The 24,004-nt window shown below is 47.4% G+C and overlaps 6 non-coding genes across 6 annotated transcripts; all 6 read right to left on the reverse strand.

Annotated features, from left to right (window-relative positions):
• Nucleotides 1-1,347: 1,347 nt before the first annotated feature.
• On the reverse strand, nt 1,348-1,429 carry trnas-gcu (transfer RNA serine (anticodon GCU)). The gene has a single exon. It is a non-coding gene; the product is annotated as a tRNA-Ser (tRNA).
• A 6,363-nt stretch (nt 1,430-7,792) lies between these two features.
• On the reverse strand, nt 7,793-7,874 carry trnas-gcu (transfer RNA serine (anticodon GCU)). The gene has a single exon. It is a non-coding gene; the product is annotated as a tRNA-Ser (tRNA).
• Nucleotides 7,875-8,094: 220 nt separating this feature from the next.
• Nucleotides 8,095-8,176, reverse strand: trnas-gcu (transfer RNA serine (anticodon GCU)). The gene has a single exon. It is a non-coding gene; the product is annotated as a tRNA-Ser (tRNA).
• A 5,743-nt stretch (nt 8,177-13,919) lies between these two features.
• trnas-gcu (transfer RNA serine (anticodon GCU)) lies at nt 13,920-14,001 on the reverse strand. Its single transcript has one exon. It is a non-coding gene; the product is annotated as a tRNA-Ser (tRNA).
• Nucleotides 14,002-16,369: 2,368 nt separating this feature from the next.
• Nucleotides 16,370-16,451, reverse strand: trnas-gcu (transfer RNA serine (anticodon GCU)). Its single transcript has one exon. It is a non-coding gene; the product is annotated as a tRNA-Ser (tRNA).
• Nucleotides 16,452-21,269: 4,818 nt separating this feature from the next.
• trnas-gcu (transfer RNA serine (anticodon GCU)) lies at nt 21,270-21,351 on the reverse strand. The gene has a single exon. It is a non-coding gene; the product is annotated as a tRNA-Ser (tRNA).
• Nucleotides 21,352-24,004: the final 2,653 nt, after the last annotated feature.

Raw genomic sequence — 24,004 nt, forward strand, 5'->3', positions numbered from 1 at the left:
CTGAGGAAGGAATCAAAGAGTTGCTGGAAAGGCAGTGGTGGAGGGGGGCACTAAATATGAGCAGTAAGGGTTGAGGGACAGAAGAATTTCAATTGACAAAGGTGGACATGTCATAAAGATAACTTGCCGACGAGGATGAGATTCGAACTCACGCTTGCAGAGCACAAAGGATTAGCAGTCCATCTCCTTAACTACTCGGCCACCTCGTCATTTACATCACTAGGCCCTCGGTGGTGAAAGAACCTTCCATTTCACAAAACATGGAGAAAAGCAGGTGACACCAGGCACAATTGTGAAAAGGAATATAGTCAGGAGCTGAGGAAGGAATCAAAGAGTTGCTGGAAAGGCAGTGGTGGAGGGGGGCACTAAGGGTTGAGGGACAGAAGAATTTCAACTGACAAAGGTGGACATGTCATATAGATAACTTGCCGACGAGGATGAGATTCGAACTCACGCGTGCAGAGCACAACGAATTAGCAGTCCATCGGCTTAACCACTCGGCCACCTCGTCATTTACAGCACTGGGCCCACGGTGGTGAAAGAACCTTCCATTTCACAAAACATGGAGAAAAGCAGGTGACGATAGGCACAATTGTGAAATGGAATATAGTCAGGAGCTGAGGAAGGAATCAAAGAGTTTCTGGAAAGGCAGTGGTGGAGGGGGGCACTAAATATGAGCAGTAAGGGACAGAAGAATTTCAATTGACAAAGGTGGACATGTCATAAAGATAACTTGCCGACGAGGATGAGATTCAAACTCACGCGTGCAGAGCACAATGGATTAGCAGTCCATCGCCTTAACCAATCGGCCACCTCGTCATTTACAGCACTGGGCCCACGGTGTTGAAAGAACCTTCCATTTCACAAAACATAGAGAAAAGCAGGTGACGACAGGCACAATTGTGAAAAGGAATATAGTCAGGAGCTGAGGAAGGAATCAAAGAGTTGCTGGAAAGGCAGTGGTGGAGGGGGGCACTAAGGGTTGAGGGACAGAAGAATTTCAATTGACAAAGGTGGACATGTCATAAAGATAACTTGCCGACGAGGATGAGATTCGAACTCACGCGTGCAGAGCACAATGGATTAGCAGTCCATCGCCTTAACCACTCGGCCACCTCGTAATTTACAGCACTGGGCCCACGGTGGTGAAAGAACCTTCCATTTCACAAAACATGGAGAAAAGCAGGTGACGATAGGCACAATTGTGAAATGGAATATAGTCAGGAGCTGAGGAAGGAATCAAAGAGTTTCTGGAAAGGCAGTGGTGGAGGGGGGCACTAAATATGAGCAGTAAGGGACAGAAGAATTTCAATTGACAAAGGTGGACATGTCATAAAGATAACTTGCCGACGAGGATGAGATTCGAACTCACGCGTGCAGAGCACAATGGATTAGCAGTCCATCGCCTTAACCACTCGGCCACCTCGTCATTAACAGCACTTGGCCCACAGTGGTGAAAGAACCTTCCATTTCACAAAACATGGAGAAAAGCAGGTGACGGCAGGCACAATTGTGAAATGGAATATAGTCAGGAGCTGAGGAAGGAATCAAAGAGTTGCTGGAAAGGCAGTGGTGGAGGGGGGCACTAAATATGAGCAGTAAGGGTTGAGGGACAGAAGAATTTCAATTGACAAAGGTGGACATGTCATAAAGATAACTTGCCGACGAGGATGAGATTCCAACTCACGCGTGCAGAGCACAATGGATTAGCAGTCCATCGCCTTAACCACTCGGCCACCTCGTCATTAACAGCACTTGGCCCACAGTGGTGAAAGAACCTTCCATTTCACAAAACATGGAGAAAAGCAGGTGACGACAGGCACAATTGTGAAAAAGAATATAGTCAGGAGCTGAGGAAGGAATCAAAGAGTTGCTGGAAAGGCAGTGGTGGAGGGGGGCACTAAATATGAGCAGTAAGGGTTGAGGGACAGAAGAATTTCAATTGACAAAGGTGGACATGTCATAAAGATAACTTGCCGACGAGGATGAGATTCGAACTCACGCGTGCAGAGCACAATGGACTAGCAGTCCATCGCCTTAACCACTCGGCCACCTCGTCATTTACAGCACTGGGCCCACGGTGGTGAAAGAACCTTCCATTTCACAAAACATGGAGAAAAGCAGGTGACACCAGGCACAATTGTGAAAAGGAATATAGTCAGGAGCTGAGGAAGGAATCAAAGAGTTGCTGGAAAGGCAGTGGTGGAGGGGGGCACTAAATATGAGCAGTAAGGGTTGAGGGACAGAAGAATTTCAATTGACATGTCATAAAGATAACTTGCCGACGAGGATGAGATTCGAACTCACGCGTGCAGAGCACAAGGGATTAGCAGTCCATCGCCTTAACCACTCGGCCACCTCGTCATTTACATCACTAGGCCCTCAGTGGTGGAAGAACCTTCCATTTCACAAAACATGGAGAAAAGCAGGTGACACCAGGCACAATTGTGAAAAGGAATATAGTCAGGAGCTGAGGAAGGAATCAAAGAGTTGCTGGAAAGGCAGTGGTGGAGGGGGGCACTAAATATGAGCAGTAAGGGACAGAAGAATTTCAATTGACAAAGGTGGACATGTCATAAAGATAACTTGCCGACGAGGATGAGATTCAAACTCACGCGTGCAGAGCACAATGGATTAGCAGTCCATCGCCTTAACCAATCGGCCACCTCGTCATTTACAGCACTGGGCCCACGGTGTTGAAAGAACCTTCCATTTCACAAAACATGGAGAAAAGCAGGTGACGACAGGCACAATTGTGAAAAGGAATATAGTCAGGAGCTGAGGAAGGAATCAAAGAGTTGCTGGAAAGGCAGTGGTGGAGGGGGGCACTAAGGGTTGAGGGACAGAAGAATTTCAATTGACAAAGGTGGACATGTCATAAAGATAACTTGCCGACGAGGATGAGATTCGAACTCACGCGTGCTGAGCACAACGAATTAGCAGTCCATCGGCTTAACCACTCGGCCACCTCGTCATTTACAGCACTGGGCCCACGGTGGTGAAAGAACCTTCCATTTCACAAAACATGGAGAAAAGCAGGTGACGATAGGCACAATTGTGAAATGGAATATAGTCAGGAGCTGAGGAAGGAATCAAAGAGTTTCTGGAAAGGCAGTGGTGGAGGGGGGCACTAAATATGAGCAGTAAGGGACAGAAGAATTTCAATTGACAAAGGTGGACATGTCATAAAGATAACTTGCCGACGAGGATGAGATTCAAACTCACGCGTGCAGAGCACAATGGATTAGCAGTCCATCGCCTTAACCACTCGGCCACCTCGTCATTAACAGCACTTGGCCCACAGTGGTGAAAGAACCTTCCATTTCACAAAACATGGAGAAAAGCAGGTGACGACAGGCACAATTGTGAAAAAGAATATAGTCAGGAGCTGAGGAAGGAATCAAAGAGTTGCTGGAAAGGCAGTGGTGGAGGGGGGCACTAAATATGAGCAGTAAGGGTTGAGGGACAGAAGAATTTCAATTGACAAAGGTGGACATGTCGTAAAGATAACTTGCCGACGAGGATGAGATTCGAACTCACGCGTGCAGAGCACAAAGGATTAGCAGTCCATCTCCTTAACCACTCGGCCACCTCGTCATTTACATCACTAGGCCCTCGGTGGTGAAAGAACCTTCCATTTCACAAAACATGGAGAAAAGCAGGTGACGACAGGCACAATTGTGAAAAGGAATATAGTCAGGAGCTGAGGAAGGAATCAAAGAGTTGCTGGAAAGGCAGTGGTGGAGGGGGGCACTAAGGGTTGAGGGACAGAAGAATTTCAATTGACAAAGGTGGACATGTCATAAAGATAACTTGCCGACGAGGATGAGATTCGAACTCACGCGTGCAGAGCACAACGGATTAGCAGTCCATCGCCTTAACCACTCGGCCACCTCGTAATTTACAGCACTGGGCCCACGGTGGTGAAAGAACCTTCCATTTCACAAAACATGGAGAAAAGCAGGTGACGATAGGCACAATTGTGAAATGGAATATAGTCAGGAGCTGAGGAAGGAATCAAAGAGTTGCTGGAAAGGCAGTGGTGGAGGGGGGCACTAAATATGAGCAGTAAGGGTTGAGGGACAGAAGAATTTCAATTGACATGTCATAAAGATAACTTGCCGACGAGGATGAGATTCGAACTCACGCGTGCAGAGCACAAGGGATTAGCAGTCCATCGCCTTAACCACTCGGCCACCTCGTCATTTACATCACTAGGCCCTCGGTGGTGGAAGAACCTTCCATTTCACAAAACATGGAGAAAAGCAGGTGACACCAGGCACAATTGTGAAAAGGAATATAGTCAGGAGCTGAGGAAGGAATCAAAGAGTTGCTGGAAAGGCAGTGGTGGAGGGGGGCACTAAATATGAGCAGTAAGGGACAGAAGAATTTCAATTGACAAAGGTGGACATGTCATAAAGATAACTTGCCGACGAGGATGAGATTCAAACTCACGCGTGCAGAGCACAATGGATTAGCAGTCCATCGCCTTAACCAATCGGCCACCTCGTCATTTACAGCACTGGGCCCACGGTGTTGAAAGAACCTTCCATTTCACAAAACATGGAGAAAAGCAGGTGACGACAGGCACAATTGTGAAAAGGAATATAGTCAGGAGCTGAGGAAGGAATCAAAGAGTTGCTGGAAAGGCAGTGGTGGAGGGGGGCACTAAGGGTTGAGGGACAGAAGAATTTCAATTGACAAAGGTGGACATGTCATAAAGATAACTTGCCGACGAGGATGAGATTCGAACTCACGCGTGCAGAGCACAACGAATTAGCAGTCCATCGGCTTAACCACTCGGCCACCTCGTCATTTACAGCACTGGGCCCACGGTGGTGAAAGAACCTTCCATTTCACAAAACATGGAGAAAAGCAGGTGACGATAGGCACAATTGTGAAATGGAATATAGTCAGGAGCTGAGGAAGGAATCAAAGAGTTTCTGGAAAGGCAGTGGTGGAGGGGGGCACTAAATATGAGCAGTAAGGGACAGAAGAATTTCAATTGACAAAGGTGGACATGTCATAAAGATAACTTGCCGACGAGGATGAGATTCAAACTCACGCGTGCAGAGCACAATGGATTAGCAGTCCATCGCCTTAACCAATCGGCCACCTCGTCATTTACAGCACTGGGCCCACGGTGTTGAAAGAACCTTCCATTTCACAAAACATGGAGAAAAGCAGGTGACGACAGGCACAATTGTGAAAAGGAATATAGTCAGGAGCTGAGGAAGGAATCAAAGAGTTGCTGGAAAGGCAGTGGTGGAGGGGGGCACTAAGGGTTGAGGGACAGAAGAATTTCAATTGACAAAGGTGGACATGTCATAAAGATAACTTGCCGACGAGGATGAGATTCGAACTCACGCATGCAGAGCACAATGGATTAGCAGTCCATCGCCTTAACCACTCGGCCACCTCGTCATTAACAGCACTTGGCCCACGGTGGTGAAAGAACCTTCCATTTCACAAAACATGGAGAAAAGCAGGTGACGATAGGCACAATTGTGAAATGGAATATAGTCAGGAGCTGAGGAAGGAATCAAAGAGTTTCTGGAAAGGCAGTGGTGGAGGGGGGCACTAAATATGAGCAGTAAGGGACAGAAGAATTTCAATTGACAAAGGTGGACATGTCATAAAGATAACTTGCCGACGAGGATGAGATTCAAACTCACGCGTGCAGAGCACAATGGATTAGCAGTCCATCGCCTTAACCACTCGGCCACCTCGTCATTAACAGCACTTGGCCCACAGTGGTGAAAGAACCTTCCATTTCACAAAACATGGAGAAAAGCAGGTGACGACAGGCACAATTGTGAAAAAGAATATAGTCAGGAGCTGAGGAAGGAATCAAAGAGTTGCTGGAAAGGCAGTGGTGGAGGGGGGCACTAAATATGAGCAGTAAGGGTTGAGGGACAGAAGAATTTCAATTGACAAAGGTGGACATGTCGTAAAGATAACTTGCCGACGAGGATGAGATTCGAACTCACGCGTGCAGAGCACAAAGGATTAGCAGTCCATCTCCTTAACCACTCGGCCACCTCGTCATTTACATCACTAGGCCCTCGGTGGTGAAAGAACCTTCCATTTCACAAAACATGGAGAAAAGCAGGTGACGACAGGCACAATTGTGAAAAGGAATATAGTCAGGAGCTGAGGAAGGAATCAAAGAGTTGCTGGAAAGGCAGTGGTGGAGGGGGGCACTAAGGGTTGAGGGACAGAAGAATTTCAATTGACAAAGGTGGACATGTCATAAAGATAACTTGCCGACGAGGATGAGATTCGAACTCACGCGTGCAGAGCACAATGGATTAGCAGTCCATCGCCTTAACCACTCGGCCACCTCGTAATTTACAGCACTGGGCCCACGGTGGTGAAAGAACCTTCCATTTCACAAAACATGGAGAAAAGCAGGTGACGATAGGCACAATTGTGAAATGGAATATAGTCAGGAGCTGAGGAAGGAATCAAAGAGTTTCTGGAAAGGCAGTGGTGGAGGGGGGCACTAAATATGAGCAGTAAGGGTTGAGGGACAGAAGAATTTCAATTGACATGTCATAAAGATAACTTGCCGACGAGGATGAGATTCGAACTCACGCGTGCAGAGCACAAGGGATTAGCAGTCCATCGCCTTAACCACTCGGCCACCTCGTCATTTACATCACTAGGCCCTCGGTGGTGGAAGAACCTTCCATTTCACAAAACATGGAGAAAAGCAGGTGACACCAGGCACAATTGTGAAAAGGAATATAGTCAGGAGCTGAGGAAGGAATCAAAGAGTTGCTGGAAAGGCAGTGGTGGAGGGGGGCACTAAATATGAGCAGTAAGGGACAGAAGAATTTCAATTGACAAAGGTGGACATGTCATAAAGATAACTTGCCGACGAGGATGAGATTCAAACTCACGCGTGCAGAGCACAATGGATTAGCAGTCCATCGCCTTAACCAATCGGCCACCTCGTCATTTACAGCACTGGGCCCACGGTGTTGAAAGAACCTTCCATTTCACAAAACATGGAGAAAAGCAGGTGACGACAGGCACAATTGTGAAAAGGAATATAGTCAGGAGCTGAGGAAGGAATCAAAGAGTTGCTGGAAAGGCAGTGGTGGAGGGGGGCACTAAGGGTTGAGGGACAGAAGAATTTCAATTGACAAAGGTGGACATGTCATAAAGATAACTTGCCGACGAGGATGAGATTCGAACTCACGCGTGCAGAGCACAACGAATTAGCAGTCCATCGGCTTAACCACTCGGCCACCTCGTCATTTACAGCACTGGGCCCACGGTGGTGAAAGAACCTTCCATTTCACAAAACATGGAGAAAAGCAGGTGACGATAGGCACAATTGTGAAATGGAATATAGTCAGGAGCTGAGGAAGGAATCAAAGAGTTTCTGGAAAGGCAGTGGTGGAGGGGGGCACTAAATATGAGCAGTAAGGGACAGAAGAATTTCAATTGACAAAGGTGGACATGTCATAAAGATAACTTGCCGACGAGGATGAGATTCAAACTCACGCGTGCAGAGCACAATGGATTAGCAGTCCATCGCCTTAACCAATCGGCCACCTCGTCATTTACAGCACTGGGCCCACGGTGTTGAAAGAACCTTCCATTTCACAAAACATGGAGAAAAGCAGGTGACGACAGGCACAATTGTGAAAAGGAATATAGTCAGGAGCTGAGGAAGGAATCAAAGAGTTGCTGGAAAGGCAGTGGTGGAGGGGGGCACTAAGGGTTGAGGGACAGAAGAATTTCAATTGACAAAGGTGGACATGTCATAAAGATAACTTGCCGACGAGGATGAGATTCGAACTCATGCATGCAGAGCACAATGGATTAGCAGTCCATCGCCTTAACCACTCGGCCACCTCGTCATTAACAGCACTTGGCCCACGGTGGTGAAAGAACCTTCCATTTCACAAAACATGGAGAAAAGCAGGTGACGACAGGCACAATTGTGAAAAAGAATATAGTCAGGAGCTGAGGAAGGAATCAAAGAGTTGCTGGAAAGGCAGTGGTGGAGGGGGGCACTAAGGGTTGAGGGACAGAAGAATTTCAATTGACAAAGGTGGACATGTCATAAAGATAACTTGCCGACGAGGATGAGATTCGAACTCATGCATGCAGAGCACAATGGATTAGCAGTCCATCGCCTTAACCACTCGGCCACCTCGTCATTAACAGCACTTGGCCCACGGTGGTGAAAGAACCTTCCATTTCACAAAACATGGAGAAAAGCAGGTGACGACAGGCACAATTGTGAAAAAGAATATAGTCAGGAGCTGAGGAAGGAATCAAAGAGTTGCTGGAAAGGCAGTGGTGGAGGGGGGTACTAAATATGAGCAGTAAGGGTTGAGGGACAGAAGAATTTCAATTGACAAAGGTGGACATGTCATAAAGATAACTTGCCGACGAGGATGAGATTCGAACTCACGCGTGCAGAGCACAAAGGATTAGCAGTCCATCTCCTTAACCACTCGGCCACCTCGTCATTTACATCACTAGGCCCTCGGTGGTGAAAGAACCTTCCATTTCACAAAACATGGAGAAAAGCAGGTGACACCAGGCACAATTGTGAAAAGGAATATAGTCAGGAGCTGAGGAAGGAATCAAAGAGTTGCTGGAAAGGCAGTGGTGGAGGGGGGCACTAAGGGTTGAGGGACAGAAGAATTTCAACTGACAAAGGTGGACATGTCATATAGATAACTTGCCGACGAGGATGAGATTCGAACTCACGCGTGCAGAGCACAACCGATTAGCAGTCCATCGGCTTAACCACTCGGCCACCTCGTCATTTACAGCACTGGGCCCACGGTGGTGAAAGAACCTTCCATTTCACAAAACATGGAGAAAAGCAGGTGACGATAGGCACAATTGTGAAAAGGAATATAGTCAGGAGCTGAGGAAGGAATCAAAGAGTTTCTGGAAAGGCAGTGGTGGAGGGGGGCACTAAATATGAGCAGTAAGGGACAGAAGAATTTCAATTGACAAAGGTGGACATGTCATAAAGATAACTTGCCGACGAGGATGAGATTCGAACTCACGCGTGCAGAGCACAACGAATTAGCAGTCCATCGGCTTAACCACTCGGCCACCTCGTCATTTACAGCACTGGGCCCACGGTGGTGAAAGAACCTTCCATTTCACAAAACATGGAGAAAAGCAGGTGACGATAGGCACAATTGTGAAATGGAATATAGTCAGGAGCTGAGGAAGGAATCAAAGAGTTGCTGGAAAGGCAGTGGTGGAGGGGGGCACTAAATATGAGCAGTAAGGGTTGAGGGACAGAAGAATTTCAATTGACATGTCATAAAGATAACTTGCCGACGAGGATGAGATTCGAACTCACGCGTGCAGAGCACAAGGGATTAGCAGTCCATCGCCTTAACCACTCGGCCACCTCGTCATTTACATCACTAGGCCCTCGGTGGTGGAAGAACCTTCCATTTCACAAAACATGGAGAAAAGCAGGTGACACCAGGCACAATTGTGAAAAGGAATATAGTCAGGAGCTGAGGAAGGAATCAAAGAGTTGCTGGAAAGGCAGTGGTGGAGGGGGGCACTAAATATGAGCAGTAAGGGACAGAAGAATTTCAATTGACAAAGGTGGACATGTCATAAAGATAACTTGCCGACGAGGATGAGATTCAAACTCACGCGTGCAGAGCACAATGGATTAGCAGTCCATCGCCTTAACCAATCGGCCACCTCGTCATTTACAGCACTGGGCCCACGGTGTTGAAAGAACCTTCCATTTCACAAAACATGGAGAAAAGCAGGTGACGACAGGCACAATTGTGAAAAGGAATATAGTCAGGAGCTGAGGAAGGAATCAAAGAGTTGCTGGAAAGGCAGTGGTGGAGGGGGGCACTAAGGGTTGAGGGACAGAAGAATTTCAATTGACAAAGGTGGACATGTCATAAAGATAACTTGCCGACGAGGATGAGATTCGAACTCACGCGTGCAGAGCACAACGAATTAGCAGTCCATCGGCTTAACCACTCGGCCACCTCGTCATTTACAGCACTGGGCCCACGGTGGTGAAAGAACCTTCCATTTCACAAAACATGGAGAAAAGCAGGTGACGATAGGCACAATTGTGAAAAGGAATATAGTCAGGAGCTGAGGAAGGAATCAAAGAGTTTCTGGAAAGGCAGTGGTGGAGGGGGGCACTAAATATGAGCAGTAAGGGACAGAAGAATTTCAATTGACAAAGGTGGACATGTCATAAAGATAACTTGCCGACGAGGATGAGATTCGAACTCACGCGTGCAGAGCACAACGAATTAGCAGTCCATCGGCTTAACCACTCGGCCACCTCGTCATTTACAGCACTGGGCCCACGGTGGTGAAAGAACCTTCCATTTCACAAAACATGGAGAAAAGCAGGTGACGATAGGCACAATTGTGAAATGGAATATAGTCAGGAGCTGAGGAAGGAATCAAAGAGTTGCTGGAAAGGCAGTGGTGGAGGGGGGCACTAAATATGAGCAGTAAGGGTTGAGGGACAGAAGAATTTCAATTGACATGTCATAAAGATAACTTGCCGACGAGGATGAGATTCGAACTCACGCGTGCAGAGCACAAGGGATTAGCAGTCCATCGCCTTAACCACTCGGCCACCTCGTCATTTACATCACTAGGCCCTCGGTGGTGGAAGAACCTTCCATTTCACAAAACATGGAGAAAAGCAGGTGACACCAGGCACAATTGTGAAAAGGAATATAGTCAGGAGCTGAGGAAGGAATCAAAGAGTTGCTGGAAAGGCAGTGGTGGAGGGGGGCACTAAATATGAGCAGTAAGGGACAGAAGAATTTCAATTGACAAAGGTGGACATGTCATAAAGATAACTTGCCGACGAGGATGAGATTCAAACTCACGCGTGCAGAGCACAATGGATTAGCAGTCCATCGCCTTAACCAATCGGCCACCTCGTCATTTACAGCACTGGGCCCACGGTGTTGAAAGAACCTTCCATTTCACAAAACATGGAGAAAAGCAGGTGACGACAGGCACAATTGTGAAAAGGAATATAGTCAGGAGCTGAGGAAGGAATCAAAGAGTTGCTGGAAAGGCAGTGGTGGAGGGGGGCACTAAGGGTTGAGGGACAGAAGAATTTCAATTGACAAAGGTGGACATGTCATAAAGATAACTTGCCGACGAGGATGAGATTCGAACTCACGCGTGCAGAGCACAACGAATTAGCAGTCCATCGGCTTAACCACTCGGCCACCTCGTCATTTACAGCACTGGGCCCACGGTGGTGAAAGAACCTTCCATTTCACAAAACATGGAGAAAAGCAGGTGACGATAGGCACAATTGTGAAATGGAATATAGTCAGGAGCTGAGGAAGGAATCAAAGAGTTTCTGGAAAGGCAGTGGTGGAGGGGGGCACTAAATATGAGCAGTAAGGGACAGAAGAATTTCAATTGACAAAGGTGGACATGTCATAAAGATAACTTGCCGACGAGGATGAGATTCAAACTCACGCGTGCAGAGCACAATGGATTAGCAGTCCATCGCCTTAACCAATCGGCCACCTCGTCATTTACAGCACTGGGCCCACGGTGTTGAAAGAACCTTCCATTTCACAAAACATGGAGAAAAGCAGGTGACGACAGGCACAATTGTGAAAAGGAATATAGTCAGGAGCTGAGGAAGGAATCAAAGAGTTGCTGGAAAGGCAGTGGTGGAGGGGGGCACTAAGGGTTGAGGGACAGAAGAATTTCAATTGACAAAGGTGGACATGTCATAAAGATAACTTGCCGACGAGGATGAGATTCGAACTCACGCATGCAGAGCACAATGGATTAGCAGTCCATCGCCTTAACCACTCGGCCACCTCGTCATTAACAGCACTTGGCCCACGGTGGTGAAAGAACCTTCCATTTCACAAAACATGGAGAAAAGCAGGTGACGACAGGCACAATTGTGAAAAAGAATATAGTCAGGAGCTGAGGAAGGAATCAAAGAGTTGCTGGAAAGGCAGTGGTGGAGGGGGGCACTAAATATGAGCAGTAAGGGTTGAGGGACAGAAGAATTTCAATTGACAAAGGTGGACATGTCATAAAGATAACTTGCCGACGAGGATGAGATTCGAACTCACGCGTGCAGAGCACAAAGGATTAGCAGTCCATCTCCTTAACCACTCGGCCACCTCGTCATTTACATCACTAGGCCCTCGGTGGTGAAAGAACCTTCCATTTCACAAAACATGGAGAAAAGCAGGTGACACCAGGCACAATTGTGAAAAGGAATATAGTCAGGAGCTGAGGAAGGAATCAAAGAGTTGCTGGAAAGGCAGTGGTGGAGGGGGGCACTAAGGGTTGAGGGACAGAAGAATTTCAATTGACAAAGGTGGACATGTCATAAAGATAACTTGCCGACGAGGATGAGATTCGAACTCACGCGTGCAGAGCACAACGAATTAGCAGTCCATCGGCTTAACCACTCGGCCACCTCGTCATTTACAGCACTGGGCCCACGGTGGTGAAAGAACCTTCCATTTCACAAAACATGGAGAAAAGCAGGTGACGATAGGCACAATTGTGAAATGGAATATAGTCAGGAGCTGAGGAAGGAATCAAAGAGTTTCTGGAAAGGCAGTGGTGGAGGGGGGCACTAAATATGAGCAGTAAGGGACAGAAGAATTTCAATTGACAAAGGTGGACATGTCATAAAGATAACTTGCCGACGAGGATGAGATTCAAACTCACGCGTGCAGAGCACAATGGATTAGCAGTCCATCGCCTTAACCAATCGGCCACCTCGTCATTTACAGCACTGGGCCCACGGTGTTGAAAGAACCTTCCATTTCACAAAACATGGAGAAAAGCAGGTGACGACAGGCACAATTGTGAAAAGGAATATAGTCAGGAGCTGAGGAAGGAATCAAAGAGTTGCTGGAAAGGCAGTGGTGGAGGGGGGCACTAAGGGTTGAGGGACAGAAGAATTTCAATTGACAAAGGTGGACATGTCATAAAGATAACTTGCCGACGAGGATGAGATTCGAACTCACGCATGCAGAGCACAATGGATTAGCAGTCCATCGCCTTAACCACTCGGCCACCTCGTCATTAACAGCACTTGGCCCACGGTGGTGAAAGAACCTTCCATTTCACAAAACATGGAGAAAAGCAGGTGACGACAGGCACAATTGTGAAAAAGAATATAGTCAGGAGCTGAGGAAGGAATCAAAGAGTTGCTGGAAAGGCAGTGGTGGAGGGGGGCACTAAATATGAGCAGTAAGGGTTGAGGGACAGAAGAATTTCAATTGACAAAGGTGGACATGTCATAAAGATAACTTGCCGACGAGGATGAGATTCGAACTCACGCGTGCAGAGCACAAAGGATTAGCAGTCCATCTCCTTAACCACTCGGCCACCTCGTCATTTACATCACTAGGCCCTCGGTGGTGAAAGAACCTTCCATTTCACAAAACATGGAGAAAAGCAGGTGACACCAGGCACAATTGTGAAAAGGAATATAGTCAGGAGCTGAGGAAGGAATCAAAGAGTTGCTGGAAAGGCAGTGGTGGAGGGGGGCACTAAGGGTTGAGGGACAGAAGAATTTCAACTGACAAAGGTGGACATGTCATATAGATAACTTGCCGACGAGGATGAGATTCGAACTCACGCGTGCAGAGCACAACCGATTAGCAGTCCATCGGCTTAACCACTCGGCCACCTCGTCATTTACAGCACTGGGCCCACGGTGGTGAAAGAACCTTCCATTTCACAAAACATGGAGAAAAGCAGGTGACGATAGGCACAATTGTGAAATGGAATATAGTCAGGAGCTGAGGAAGGAATCAAAGAGTTTCTGGAAAGGCAGTGGTGGAGGGGGGCACTAAATATGAGCAGTAAGGGACAGAAGAATTTCAATTGACAAAGGTGGACATGTCATAAAGATAACTTGCCGACGAGGATGAGATTCGAACTCACGCGTGCAGAGCACAATGGATTAGCAGTCCATCGCCTTAACCACTCGGCCACCTCGTCATTAACAGCACTTGGCCCACAGTGGTGAAAGAACCTTCCATTTCACAAAACATGGAGAAAAGCAGGTGACGACAGGCACAATTGTGAAAAAGAATATAGTCAGGAGCTGAGGAAGGAATCAAAGAGTTGCTGGAAAGGCAGTGGTGGAGGGGGGCACTAAATATGAGCAGTAAGGGTTGAGGGACAGAAGAATTTCAATTGACATGTCATAAAGATAACTTGCCGACGAGGATGAGATTCGAACTCACGCGTGCAGAGCACAAGGGATTAGCAGTCCATCGCCTTAACCACTCGGCCACCTCGTCATTTACATCACTAGGCCCTCGGTGGTGGAAGAACCTTCCATTTCACAAAACATGGAGAAAAGCAGGTGACACCAGGCACAATTGTGAAAAGGAATATAGTCAGGAGCTGAGGAAGGAATCAAAGAGTTGCTGGAAAGGCAGTGGTGGAGGGGGGCACTAAATATGAGCAGTAAGGGACAGAAGAATTTCAATTGACAAAGGTGGACATGTCATAAAGATAACTTGCCGACGAGGATGAGATTCAAACTCACGCGTGCAGAGCACAATGGATTAGCAGTCCATCGCCTTAACCAATCGGCCACCTCGTCATTTACAGCACTGGGCCCACGGTGTTGAAAGAACCTTCCATTTCACAAAACATGGAGAAAAGCAGGTGACGACAGGCACAATTGTGAAAAGGAATATAGTCAGGAGCTGAGGAAGGAATCAAAGAGTTGCTGGAAAGGCAGTGGTGGAGGGGGGCACTAAGGGTTGAGGGACAGAAGAATTTCAATTGACAAAGGTGGACATGTCATAAAGATAACTTGCCGACGAGGATGAGATTCGAACTCACGCGTGCAGAGCACAACGAATTAGCAGTCCATCGGCTTAACCACTCGGCCACCTCGTCATTTACAGCACTGGGCCCACGGTGGTGAAAGAACCTTCCATTTCACAAAACATGGAGAAAAGCAGGTGACGATAGGCACAATTGTGAAATGGAATATAGTCAGGAGCTGAGGAAGGAATCAAAGAGTTTCTGGAAAGGCAGTGGTGGAGGGGGGCACTAAATATGAGCAGTAAGGGACAGAAGAATTTCAATTGACAAAGGTGGACATGTCATAAAGATAACTTGCCGACGAGGATGAGATTCAAACTCACGCGTGCAGAGCACAATGGATTAGCAGTCCATCGCCTTAACCAATCGGCCACCTCGTCATTTACAGCACTGGGCCCACGGTGTTGAAAGAACCTTCCATTTCACAAAACATGGAGAAAAGCAGGTGACGACAGGCACAATTGTGAAAAGGAATATAGTCAGGAGCTGAGGAAGGAATCAAAGAGTTGCTGGAAAGGCAGTGGTGGAGGGGGGCACTAAGGGTTGAGGGACAGAAGAATTTCAATTGACAAAGGTGGACATGTCATAAAGATAACTTGCCGACGAGGATGAGATTCGAACTCACGCATGCAGAGCACAATGGATTAGCAGTCCATCGCCTTAACCACTCGGCCACCTCGTCATTAACAGCACTTGGCCCACGGTGGTGAAAGAACCTTCCATTTCACAAAACATGGAGAAAAGCAGGTGACGACAGGCACAATTGTGAAAAAGAATATAGTCAGGAGCTGAGGAAGGAATCAAAGAGTTGCTGGAAAGGCAGTGGTGGAGGGGGGCACTAAATATGAGCAGTAAGGGTTGAGGGACAGAAGAATTTCAATTGACAAAGGTGGACATGTCATAAAGATAACTTGCCGACGAGGATGAGATTCGAACTCACGCGTGCAGAGCACAAAGGATTAGCAGTCCATCTCCTTAACCACTCGGCCACCTCGTCATTTACATCACTAGGCCCTCGGTGGTGAAAGAACCTTCCATTTCACAAAACATGGAGAAAAGCAGGTGACACCAGGCACAATTGTGAAAAGGAATATAGTCAGGAGCTGAGGAAGGAATCAAAGAGTTGCTGGAAAGGCAGTGGTGGAGGGGGGCACTAAGGGTTGAGGGACAGAAGAATTTCAACTGACAAAGGTGGACATGTCATATAGATAACTTGCCGACGAGGATGAGATTCGAACTCACGCGTGCAGAGCACAACCGATTAGCAGTCCATCGGCTTAACCACTCGGCCACCTCGTCATTTACAGCACTGGGCCCACGGTGGTGAAAGAACCTTCCATTTCACAAAACATGGAGAAAAGCAGGTGACGATAGGCACAATTGTGAAATGGAATATAGTCAGGAGCTGAGGAAGGAATCAAAGAGTTTCTGGAAAGGCAGTGGTGGAGGGGGGCACTAAATATGAGCAGTAAGGGACAGAAGAATTTCAATTGACAAAGGTGGACATGTCATAAAGATAACTTGCCGACGAGGATGAGATTCGAACTCACGCGTGCAGAGCACAATGGATTAGCAGTCCATCGCCTTAACCACTCGGCCACCTCGTCATTAACAGCACTTGGCCCACAGTGGTGAAAGAACCTTCCATTTCACAAAACATGGAGAAAAGCAGGTGACGACAGGCACAATTGTGAAAAAGAATATAGTCAGGAGCTGAGGAAGGAATCAAAGAGTTGCTGGAAAGGCAGTGGTGGAGGGGGGCACTAAATATGAGCAGTAAGGGTTGAGGGACAGAAGAATTTCAATTGACATGTCATAAAGATAACTTGCCGACGAGGATGAGATTCGAACTCACGCGTGCAGAGCACAAGGGATTAGCAGTCCATCGCCTTAACCACTCGGCCACCTCGTCATTTACATCACTAGGCCCTCGGTGGTGGAAGAACCTTCCATTTCACAAAACATGGAGAAAAGCAGGTGACACCAGGCACAATTGTGAAAAGGAATATAGTCAGGAGCTGAGGAAGGAATCAAAGAGTTGCTGGAAAGGCAGTGGTGGAGGGGGGCACTAAATATGAGCAGTAAGGGACAGAAGAATTTCAATTGACAAAGGTGGACATGTCATAAAGATAACTTGCCGACGAGGATGAGATTCAAACTCACGCGTGCAGAGCACAATGGATTAGCAGTCCATCGCCTTAACCAATCGGCCACCTCGTCATTTACAGCACTGGGCCCACGGTGTTGAAAGAACCTTCCATTTCACAAAACATGGAGAAAAGCAGGTGACGACAGGCACAATTGTGAAAAGGAATATAGTCAGGAGCTGAGGAAGGAATCAAAGAGTTGCTGGAAAGGCAGTGGTGGAGGGGGGCACTAAGGGTTGAGGGACAGAAGAATTTCAATTGACAAAGGTGGACATGTCATAAAGATAACTTGCCGACGAGGATGAGATTCGAACTCACGCGTGCAGAGCACAACGAATTAGCAGTCCATCGGCTTAACCACTCGGCCACCTCGTCATTTACAGCACTGGGCCCACGGTGGTGAAAGAACCTTCCATTTCACAAAACATGGAGAAAAGCAGGTGACGATAGGCACAATTGTGAAATGGAATATAGTCAGGAGCTGAGGAAGGAATCAAAGAGTTTCTGGAAAGGCAGTGGTGGAGGGGGGCACTAAATATGAGCAGTAAGGGACAGAAGAATTTCAATTGACAAAGGTGGACATGTCATAAAGATAACTTGCCGACGAGGATGAGATTCAAACTCACGCGTGCAGAGCACAATGGATTAGCAGTCCATCGCCTTAACCAATCGGCCACCTCGTCATTTACAGCACTGGGCCCACGGTGTTGAAAGAACCTTCCATTTCACAAAACATGGAGAAAAGCAGGTGACGACAGGCACAATTGTGAAAAGGAATATAGTCAGGAGCTGAGGAAGGAATCAAAGAGTTGCTGGAAAGGCAGTGGTGGAGGGGGGCACTAAGGGTTGAGGGACAGAAGAATTTCAATTGACAAAGGTGGACATGTCATAAAGATAACTTGCCGACGAGGATGAGATTCGAACTCACGCATGCAGAGCACAATGGATTAGCAGTCCATCGCCTTAACCACTCGGCCACCTCGTCATTAACAGCACTTGGCCCACGGTGGTGAAAGAACCTTCCATTTCACAAAACATGGAGAAAAGCAGGTGACGACAGGCACAATTGTGAAAAAGAATATAGTCAGGAGCTGAGGAAGGAATCAAAGAGTTGCTGGAAAGGCAGTGGTGGAGGGGGGCACTAAATATGAGCAGTAAGGGTTGAGGGACAGAAGAATTTCAATTGACAAAGGTGGACATGTCATAAAGATAACTTGCCGACGAGGATGAGATTCGAACTCACGCGTGCAGAGCACAAAGGATTAGCAGTCCATCTCCTTAACCACTCGGCCACCTCGTCATTTACATCACTAGGCCCTCGGTGGTGAAAGAACCTTCCATTTCACAAAACATGGAGAAAAGCAGGTGACACCAGGCACAATTGTGAAAAGGAATATAGTCAGGAGCTGAGGAAGGAATCAAAGAGTTGCTGGAAAGGCAGTGGTGGAGGGGGGCACTAAGGGTTGAGGGACAGAAGAATTTCAACTGACAAAGGTGGACATGTCATATAGATAACTTGCCGACGAGGATGAGATTCGAACTCACGCGTGCAGAGCACAACCGATTAGCAGTCCATCGGCTTAACCACTCGGCCACCTCGTCATTTACAGCACTGGGCCCACGGTGGTGAAAGAACCTTCCATTTCACAAAACATGGAGAAAAGCAGGTGACGATAGGCACAATTGTGAAATGGAATATAGTCAGGAGCTGAGGAAGGAATCAAAGAGTTTCTGGAAAGGCAGTGGTGGAGGGGGGCACTAAATATGAGCAGTAAGGGACAGAAGAATTTCAATTGACAAAGGTGGACATGTCATAAAGATAACTTGCCGACGAGGATGAGATTCGAACTCACGCGTGCAGAGCACAACGAATTAGCAGTCCATCGGCTTAACCACTCGGCCACCTCGTCATTTACAGCACTGGGCCCACGGTGGTGAAAGAACCTTCCATTTCACAAAACATGGAGAAAAGCAGGTGACGATAGGCACAATTGTGAAATGGAATATAGTCAGGAGCTGAGGAAGGAATCAAAGAGTTGCTGGAAAGGCAGTGGTGGAGGGGGGCACTAAATATGAGCAGTAAGGGTTGAGGGACAGAAGAATTTCAATTGACATGTCATAAAGATAACTTGCCGACGAGGATGAGATTCGAACTCACGCGTGCAGAGCACAAGGGATTAGCAGTCCATCGCCTTAACCACTCGGCCACCTCGTCATTTACATCACTAGGCCCTCGGTGGTGGAAGAACCTTCCATTTCACAAAACATGGAGAAAAGCAGGTGACACCAGGCACAATTGTGAAAAGGAATATAGTCAGGAGCTGAGGAAGGAATCAAAGAGTTGCTGGAAAGGCAGTGGTGGAGGGGGGCACTAAATATGAGCAGTAAGGGACAGAAGAATTTCAATTGACAAAGGTGGACATGTCATAAAGATAACTTGCCGACGAGGATGAGATTCAAACTCACGCGTGCAGAGCACAATGGATTAGCAGTCCATCGCCTTAACCAATCGGCCACCTCGTCATTTACAGCACTGGGCCCACGGTGTTGAAAGAACCTTCCATTTCACAAAACATGGAGAAAAGCAGGTGACGACAGGCACAATTGTGAAAAGGAATATAGTCAGGAGCTGAGGAAGGAATCAAAGAGTTGCTGGAAAGGCAGTGGTGGAGGGGGGCACTAAGGGTTGAGGGACAGAAGAATTTCAATTGACAAAGGTGGACATGTCATAAAGATAACTTGCCGACGAGGATGAGATTCGAACTCACGCGTGCAGAGCACAACGAATTAGCAGTCCATCGGCTTAACCACTCGGCCACCTCGCCATTTACAGCACTGGGCCCACGGTGGTGAAAGAACCTTCCATTTCACAAAACATGGAGAAAAGCAGGTGACGATAGGCACAATTGTGAAATGGAATATAGTCAGGAGCTGAGGAAGGAATCAAAGAGTTTCTGGAAAGGCAGTGGTGGAGGGGGGCACTAAATATGAGCAGTAAGGGACAGAAGAATTTCAATTGACAAAGGTGGACATGTCATAAAGATAACTTGCCGACGAGGATGAGATTCAAACTCACGCGTGCAGAGCACAATGGATTAGCAGTCCATCGCCTTAACCAATCGGCCACCTCGTCATTTACAGCACTGGGCCCACGGTGTTGAAAGAACCTTCCATTTCACAAAACATGGAGAAAAGCAGGTGACGACAGGCACAATTGTGAAAAGGAATATAGTCAGGAGCTGAGGAAGGAATCAAAGAGTTGCTGGAAAGGCAGTGGTGGAGGGGGGCACTAAGGGTTGAGGGACAGAAGAATTTCAATTGACAAAGGTGGACATGTCATAAAGATAACTTGCCGACGAGGATGAGATTCGAACTCACGCATGCAGAGCACAATGGATTAGCAGTCCATCGCCTTAACCACTCGGCCACCTCGTCATTAACAGCACTTGGCCCACGGTGGTGAAAGAACCTTCCATTTCACAAAACATGGAGAAAAGCAGGTGACGACAGGCACAATTGTGAAAAAGAATATAGTCAGGAGCTGAGGAAGGAATCAAAGAGTTGCTGGAAAGGCAGTGGTGGAGGGGGGCACTAAATATGAGCAGTAAGGGTTGAGGGACAGAAGAATTTCAATTGACAAAGGTGGACATGTCATAAAGATAACTTGCCGACGAGGATGAGATTCGAACTCACGCGTGCAGAGCACAAAGGATTAGCAGTCCATCTCCTTAACCACTCGGCCACCTCGTCATTTACATCACTAGGCCCTCGGTGGTGAAAGAACCTTCCATTTCACAAAACATGGAGAAAAGCAGGTGACACCAGGCACAATTGTGAAAAGGAATATAGTCAGGAGCTGAGGAAGGAATCAAAGAGTTGCTGGAAAGGCAGTGGTGGAGGGGGGCACTAAGGGTTGAGGGACAGAAGAATTTCAACTGACAAAGGTGGACATGTCATATAGATAACTTGCCGACGAGGATGAGATTCGAACTCACGCGTGCAGAGCACAACCGATTAGCAGTCCATCGGCTTAACCACTCGGCCACCTCGTCATTTACAGCACTGGGCCCACGGTGGTGAAAGAACCTTCCATTTCACAAAACATGGAGAAAAGCAGGTGACGATAGGCACAATTGTGAAATGGAATATAGTCAGGAGCTGAGGAAGGAATCAAAGAGTTTCTGGAAAGGCAGTGGTGGAGGGGGGCACTAAATATGAGCAGTAAGGGACAGAAGAATTTCAATTGACAAAGGTGGACATGTCATAAAGATAACTTGCCGACGAGGATGAGATTCGAACTCACGCGTGCAGAGCACAATGGATTAGCAGTCCATCGCCTTAACCACTCGGCCACCTCGTCGTTAACAGCACTTGGCCCACAGTGGTGAAAGAACCTTCCATTTCACAAAACATGGAGAAAAGCAGGTGACGACAGGCACAATTGTGAAAAAGAATATAGTCAGGAGCTGAGGAAGGAATCAAAGAGTTGCTGGAAAGGCAGTGGTGGAGGGGGGCACTAAATATGAGCAGTAAGGGTTGAGGGACAGAAGAATTTCAATTGACATGTCATAAAGATAACTTGCCGACGAGGATGAGATTCGAACTCACGCGTGCAGAGCACAAGGGATTAGCAGTCCATCGCCTTAACCACTCGGCCACCTCGTCATTTACATCACTAGGCCCTCGGTGGTGGAAGAACCTTCCATTTCACAAAACATGGAGAAAAGCAGGTGACACCAGGCACAATTGTGAAAAGGAATATAGTCAGGAGCTGAGGAAGGAATCAAAGAGTTGCTGGAAAGGCAGTGGTGGAGGGGGGCACTAAATATGAGCAGTAAGGGACAGAAGAATTTCAATTGACAAAGGTGGACATGTCATAAAGATAACTTGCCGACGAGGATGAGATTCAAACTCACGCGTGCAGAGCACAATGGATTAGCAGTCCATCGCCTTAACCAATCGGCCACCTCGTCATTTACAGCACTGGGCCCACGGTGTTGAAAGAACCTTCCATTTCACAAAACATGGAGAAAAGCAGGTGACGACAGGCACAATTGTGAAAAGGAATATAGTCAGGAGCTGAGGAAGGAATCAAAGAGTTGCTGGAAAGGCAGTGGTGGAGGGGGGCACTAAGGGTTGAGGGACAGAAGAATTTCAATTGACAAAGGTGGACATGTCATAAAGATAACTTGCCGACGAGGATGAGATTCGAACTCACGCGTGCAGAGCACAACGAATTAGCAGTCCATCGGCTTAACCACTCGGCCACCTCGTCATTTACAGCACTGGGCCCACGGTGGTGAAAGAACCTTCCATTTCACAAAACATGGAGAAAAGCAGGTGACGATAGGCACAATTGTGAAATGGAATATAGTCAGGAGCTGAGGAAGGAATCAAAGAGTTTCTGGAAAGGCAGTGGTGGAGGGGGGCACTAAATATGAGCAGTAAGGGACAGAAGAATTTCAATTGACAAAGGTGGACATGTCATAAAGATAACTTGCCGACGAGGATGAGATTCAAACTCACGCGTGCAGAGCACAATGGATTAGCAGTCCATCGCCTTAACCAATCGGCCACCTCGTCATTTACAGCACTGGGCCCACGGTGTTGAAAGAACCTTCCATTTCACAAAACATGGAGAAAAGCAGGTGACGACAGGCACAATTGTGAAAAGGAATATAGTCAGGAGCTGAGGAAGGAATCAAAGAGTTGCTGGAAAGGCAGTGGTGGAGGGGGGCACTAAGGGTTGAGGGACAGAAGAATTTCAATTGACAAAGGTGGACATGTCATAAAGATAACTTGCCGACGAGGATGAGATTCGAACTCACGCATGCAGAGCACAATGGATTAGCAGTCCATCGCCTTAACCACTCGGCCACCTCGTCATTAACAGCACTTGGCCCACGGTGGTGAAAGAACCTTCCATTTCACAAAACATGGAGAAAAGCAGGTGACGACAGGCACAATTGTGAAAAAGAATATAGTCAGGAGCTGAGGAAGGAATCAAAGAGTTGCTGGAAAGGCAGTGGTGGAGGGGGGCACTAAATATGAGCAGTAAGGGTTGAGGGACAGAAGAATTTCAATTGACAAAGGTGGACATGTCATAAAGATAACTTGCCGACGAGGATGAGATTCGAACTCACGCGTGCAGAGCACAAAGGATTAGCAGTCCATCTCCTTAACCACTCGGCCACCTCGTCATTTACATCACTAGGCCCTCGGTGGTGAAAGAACCTTCCATTTCACAAAACATGGAGAAAAGCAGGTGACACCAGGCACAATTGTGAAAAGGAATATAGTCAGGAGCTGAGGAAGGAATCAAAGAGTTGCTGGAAAGGCAGTGGTGGAGGGGGGCACTAAGGGTTGAGGGACAGAAGAATTTCAACTGACAAAGGTGGACATGTCATATAGATAACTTGCCGACGAGGATGAGATTCGAACTCACGCATGCAGAGCACAACCGATTAGCAGTCCATCGGCTTAACCACTCGGCCACCTCGTCATTTACAGCACTGGGCCCACGGTGGTGAAAGAACCTTCCATTTCACAAAACATGGAGAAAAGCAGGTGACGATAGGCACAATTGTGAAATGGAATATAGTCAGGAGCTGAGGAAGGAATCAAAGAGTTTCTGGAAAGGCAGTGGTGGAGGGGGGCACTAAATATGAGCAGTAAGGGACAGAAGAATTTCAATTGACAAAGGTGGACATGTCATAAAGATAACTTGCCGACGAGGATGAGATTCGAACTCACGCGTGCAGAGCACAATGGATTAGCAGTCCATCGCCTTAACAACTCGGCCACCTCGTCATTAACAGCACTTGGCCCACAGTGGTGAAAGAACCTTCCATTTCACAAAACATGGAGAAAAGCAGGTGACGACAGGCACAATTGTGAAAAAGAATATAGTCAGGAGCTGAGGAAGGAATCAAAGAGTTGCTGGAAAGGCAGTGGTGGAGGGGGGCACTAAATATGAGCAGTAAGGGTTGAGGGACAGAAGAATTTCAATTGAC

This window comes from Osmerus mordax, chromosome 11 (genome assembly GCF_038355195.1).
Source record: "Osmerus mordax isolate fOsmMor3 chromosome 11, fOsmMor3.pri, whole genome shotgun sequence".
In the NCBI taxonomy this organism is placed as follows: domain Eukaryota; kingdom Metazoa; phylum Chordata; class Actinopteri; order Osmeriformes; family Osmeridae; genus Osmerus; species Osmerus mordax.